The following is a 6,173-nucleotide window of genomic DNA, read 5'->3' on the forward strand; positions in this document are numbered from 1 at the left end:
CAAAATGTTACTTCTTTACATAGTTGCTTGTTTATCCTACAATTTTCATCCCAACATGTTTTATTTTACTGCTAAAGCTAAATAAATGATGAATTTGACTTAGATTTGTTGAAATATTCCATGACCATGCTGCTAAAAATGTTCTTTTCTGTCTATATGAGACAGAATCCATTGCCATGGATAATTATTAATTGATAAAGTGAAGTGTATTTGGAGTGTGTTTGGCAACTCAATTCATATTTTGACATATTATTGTAAACATTTTTGCAGTTTGAAGCAGTACCAAAGATGTGATGATTTAGCTGTTGTGTGATATCTGGTGACTGGAGGACCTCGGTGGAGCCAGGTACACGCCTTGAGGACAGTTTGTGATGTCATATTGAACAACTTGTCACGTTTGAACACAGGGCTCTGTGATGCCACAGAGGAGGTTGTGAACTGTGGCGACATACTGTTTGTGATGTCACATAGCACTTTGTCGTTGGCTATGTCACCGTAAAACATCAGTGACATCACAGCCTCTTAAAGGACAACTTTGTTTTTTTACAACCAAGGTTTATATTTTAGCTTGTAATTAAAGTAAATAAATGATGAGTGTAATTTTTTTTTCATTTACTGCTTTCTATAGTTTTAGCATTTTTTGCGATATTTTTTACAGTGGGCGGGGGCATTCTGTCCGGTGGCTAAATATGCCTTTTTTACACAATAAAAAAGGCCCGGCTGTCTGAGATGGCCAGATGTGAGTTATTGGGGGCTAGAAGAGCTACTGTAAATAATAATAAAGAAAACGCCGGGTTAATGTGTTAAAAAAATACATATTTAGCCACCGGACAGAATGCCCCCGCCCACTGTGAAAACACTGTAAAAAAGATTGTGAAAATTGCTAAAACTTTAGAAAGCAGTACATTTTAAATTTTTAACGCTCATCTTTTATTTACTTTAATTACAATCTAAAACATAAACATTGGTTGTAAAAAACCAAAGTTGTCCTTTAAGCATCAAAGAAGTTGAGTTTCTAAATGTACATAGATTTTGCTGGTTCGTGTCAATGTCCACCAACCCTGTACTTGAATGTTCAATACTCCCTAATGCCAGCTTTTGTTTGTGCATTAGCTTTATAATGTTTTGGAACCGAGTTTGAATCTGGCCACGAAGTCCAAGTTCTTGGAGCAGGTGTGAGACCAGGCACGGGCCATGTTATAGACAACACTCCCAAGAAAGTATAAAGTAATCTTTGATTGATTGAATACTGTGTTTGTCAGAAATGTAAACAGCACGTGGTAGAGTGAGACAATAAAGCTAAAAGGATAACACAAAAAAGTCCTGGGGACTTGTTTCCATTGTGGTCCTATGTATTCAATTCATCAACATAGCATGCAAAATTAACCCAATAATATATGTCATCAACAAATACAAACACTATAGGGCCCCATCTTGCGTGTCTATTTTTTGTTTTCTTTTATAGTTCAAATAGCCGATCTACAAGCTCACATCGTGTCTTTGTAGATCGGCTAGTTGAACTATTTTAAAATGTTTTTCAAAATAGTAAAATATAAGTTTAGGCATAAGGGGTAAGGCGGCGCGCAAGATAAGGCCCTATATGTATAAAAGAGATGTGAAAATTACATTTACCTCCCCTTTTGGTCTCCTGATAGATGTTTTTTCAGGCCAATTTAGACAGAAACCAGTGTTACACATCCTTTAATGGATGGCGTCAGGGAATTCCACATTTTGGTGGCAGAGTAGTAGATCCCTCTCTAATTATATCCTATCTCAGAAATCTAGCAGTGCCCTGAGAGACCTATCAGCGTGGTTTCTTCACAAATAAATCCATAGAATTTTATGTCTCGAGTGCAAACACACCAGAGCATAAATAACTAGTACTCTTCTCATTACTTCTCAAAACAGTAAAATCCTTAGTGTTCATTTATCCATTTGTAACTCTGAGAGTGTACAAATGTAGCCCTTTGTCCCATTATGGTCTCAAGATCACATCTTTATGGCTGATTTATACTTAGTTGCGCGCTGGTGTCGCACACTGAGAATAGCAGATCTGCAAGTTCACAACACTTGTAGATCGTCTATTTTTGATACATGACACCGGCACACAAGACACAACTATGCATAAATAAGTAATTTCTCCATCAAATGGATTTGACATGAGGTGTTATTTTGCTTTTGGTTTATTCTCTGGTTACTTAATCACTTCTCTGGTGACTTAATTGCTTATTTCAAAGGTTTTCTCTCTACATACTGTACTCTACCAATGATATAATTCATGTACACATTCTTTTGAATGTAGACATATTATACATTATATGTACTAACTAGGCCATCAGTAACAAGGTGTTCGACACAATTCTGAGCAAGTAATTGGAAGTTACTTAAATGCATATTATTTATATATTTATATTCATAACTGCATCAACTCACCCATTATACATTATTTAGCACAAGGAACACTGGAAGCAGAATATGGCATTAACACTCACCAAACAGCAAATATTGGAGTAGTACTTAATATGATGTGCATTAAAAAAACATTAAATTAAATCAAGAAAAACACAGATGTAAAGATGATGTCACTGAAACTTTGAATGACTTGTACATTTTATTTCAACAACAATGTTTGAAAGCTCAAATAGTTTTTTTTTTTTTGTCATACTGTTATCTGTGTCAGAGCAATGGTTGGGACATGCAGGCATTAAAACTTTTTGCTATTCAATTTATGTCTGTCTTCTCCTTTCAACAACTCAAAACCTTTAGTGGACCTAAATAAAAGACAAGTGTCCACCCAGAGAGGAAAAGTACAAAAGGAAAGCAGCTGACAGGGAAAGACATTAGGCTATTTTACGCCCAGTGAGCCCAATCTGTACTTTCACACACAATTTACCTTGAGGTCAATCAAGCAGATCTGCCCACATTGTCCAAACCATTTACCCCTCAGAGAGAGTGGACATTGATGATGAATTTGTGTTTGTGTGAAACAGAAGGTGGAGGTTTCAATTTACAACCAAGGTTTATATTTTAGCTTGTAATTAAAGTAAATAAATGATGAGTGTAATTTTTTTTTCATTTACTGCTTTCTATAGTTTTAGCATTTTTTTCGATATTTTTTACAGTGGGCGGGGGCATTCTGTCCGGTGGCTAAATATGCCTTTTTTACACAATAAAAAAGGTCCGGCTGTCTGAGATGGCCAGATGTGAGTTATTGGGGGCTAGAAGAGCTACTGTAAATAATAATAAAGAAACCGCCGGGTTAATGTGTTAAAAAAATACATATTTAGCCACCGGACAGAATGCCCCCGCCCACTGTGAAAACACTGTAAAAAAGATTGTGAAAATTGCTAAAACTATAGAAAGCAGTAAAAAAAAATGTTTTAACACTCATCTTTTATTTACTTTAATTACAATCTAAAACATAAACATTGGTTGTAAAAAACCAAAGTTGTCCTTTAAGGTCAGAATTATCTTGCGTTCAGAACTGTAATTTATATCACTGCAGCTTGTCTGAATCTGGGCATTGGTAAATGTCAAATCTCTTGATGGAGGTGGACATTTTTGTATTGTGAGTGCTCTGGGATGAAATAGGCCTTGAAATAACCTATGTCCTATGTGGTTTATTGATTTTATTCTTAACCACTTAAACCCTATATGTTGTTGACTGGGTTCCCCAGGGGCTTACTTAGTCGCCCTTTCTCTCTACATCAAATCTCTTTGGCAAACATTGCTCACAACGTGTGGCGAGTCATTGTGAGCTTGTACTGTAGATTGACTTTTTGCTGAATGTTTGACTCTTATGACATGCTCAGTATATAGGGTTAAAGTGGTTAAGATGGAGTTTGTGCAGTGTGACATACTTACACACAGCTCCCGTGCTGTGGCTGAACAGAAGGACATTCTCCTGGGTTCTCCTGACTTAAAGCGCATTAGATAATGAACTCTGTGAAAACCAAACTAAAGCGTCTTTGTCGCTGTGGAGAGATATGGGGATTTGGATTTGAAGACGTCTGAACATTTCTGTCAAAATGGGTTGAATGAGGGGGAGAGGCAGACAAAGAGAGAGAGAGAGAGAGAGAGAGGTGAAGAAACTTCTAGAAAGAGATTTTTTTTTAAAAGAGGAAAATTGTGTTCTATTCTTTGCATAATCTCTCTCTCTGGCGTGTTTGGTCTCTCCCTCTTTCTCTGTCTTTGGGACAACATCAAACACCAGAAATTATAATTTCTCTCCTTCACAGAACTTCGGTCTCTGAGCAGCATGTCGTTAAGCCTAATTTATGCTTCGTCGTATGACCGCATCGCTTGCTGAAAAGAACTGGTTTTCAGCTGAAAGTGTATATAAATTAGGCTTAGCGGCGGCGATGCTGTACCAGCCTGCCTGTCCTCAGATGCAGAGGGCTGCTTTCCCAGATGGGTTAAACCTGGCTCTGGTTTCCTTTCCCCTATCTTCACATGGTCAGCATCGAAATGCATCACAAATCTATTTCGAGTCTTAAAATGGAAACCGATCCAATGCCTTTTCCATTTCAACCATATCTTTTTTCTCTTCTCTTCCCTCCCTTCTATTTCATCAACCCTGTATCATGCCGTACATTCCTTTTCCATTGCTTAGGCTGTGTATTCTTCTGTTCTTTGACCTCAAAGGAACCTACAGCATCCAAGCCGATGTCTGCTCATCCAACTTTCTCCAGTTTGACATCTGTCTTTCTCCTCAAGTCCAAACAGATGATTGAGAGCCATATATGCCTATATTTCGGCATATCGGGTTTGTTTATGGTTATGTCTGAGTCATAGTGACATGCCTATAAATGGGCGTATCAGGTTTGTTTATGGTTATGTCTGAGTCATAGTGACATGCCTATATAATATATGGGCGTATCAGATTTGTTTATGGTTATGTCTGAGTCAGTGACGTCAGAGGTCCGCCGGCCGGCCGGCCGATCCTCCCATAAGCCAATTTTAAGCACAGTGAGGACTGCAAATCACTGGCTAGTTTCCAGCACGCATAAAAAGTAATCCTAGACTGCTAAATCAAGTGGAACTTTAAAAACATGATGCTGTCTAGTTAGCTATATTCCACAGGCAGCAGCAGTCCTCCAACAGGACAACACTCAAGCTTTCTCTAATGTCTCGGAAATGTGTTCTCTACAATAATTTGGAGCCTTACTTACATTCAGCAACAGCATTGCAGAGCTCAGTTACAAAGAGGAGTACATGTATACAATAATTTACTGTGAGCCCTGGCCTTCACATCTGTCAGTGAAAGAGCATGTTGTGTGAGGAGCGGGAGAGAGTAAAATAGAGCGATGACTCATCCTATACTGTATGTCTTTCTCCTTCTCTTCCCTATTCATCTTTCAGTCTGTCTAGCTCTCTCTCTCTCTCTCTCTCTCTCTGTCTGTATGAATCTCTGTCTTTCTACATATCTCTGTCTCTGTATCTCTCGCTCACAATCTCAGACAGGTGTAAATGGAGTTTGTGCAGATCAAGTGAGACGAGCACAGCTCAGCGCTGATTAATTCCCTCACACTCTCCATTTCCCTCGCAAGATAAATTGAAACTGCACTCCATCCTCTGACCTCAGGCACAAATTAATTTCCTCCCTTAATCACTTCACCCTTCCGCCTTCCCTCTATCATTTCTGCCTATTCTCTGAAAACCCCCATGTCACCCCTCATCAGGTGAGATAGGAGAAGAAGCCTGGTTTTATGTTTTAAGAAGGGAAAGGAAATAAGGAGAAAAGTAGGTGGAAATGTACACACACACACGCGCGCACGCGCACACACACACACACACACACACACACACACACACACACACACACACACACACACACGCACACGCACACGCACACGCACACGCACACGCACACGCACACGCACACGCACACGCACACGCACACACACACAGGCGCGCCGCACCCTCTGCTGCTTCTCCTGCCAGCCTCCTAACAGGGTCATTCAAGCTGCTGAGTCGACAGACATGCTGTCAATGAAGGGATGTGTCTGGCTGGGGAACGGTAATGTTCTAATGAAGCTCAAATTAACTTCCTATCAACTGCGGCAGGGACACAGGTACCATCATTCATAATCATATCATACTATAGTATATTGAAATGTCCCTGTGGAGCACATGGGTGAAGACATGAGGGGACAGAGTAGAGATATCAGAAT

The sequence above is a fragment of the Gymnoscopelus microlampas genome, assembly GCF_963454915.1.
Source record: "Gymnoscopelus microlampas genome assembly, chromosome: 2".
Classification (NCBI taxonomy): Eukaryota; Metazoa; Chordata; class Actinopteri; order Myctophiformes; family Myctophidae; genus Gymnoscopelus; species Gymnoscopelus microlampas.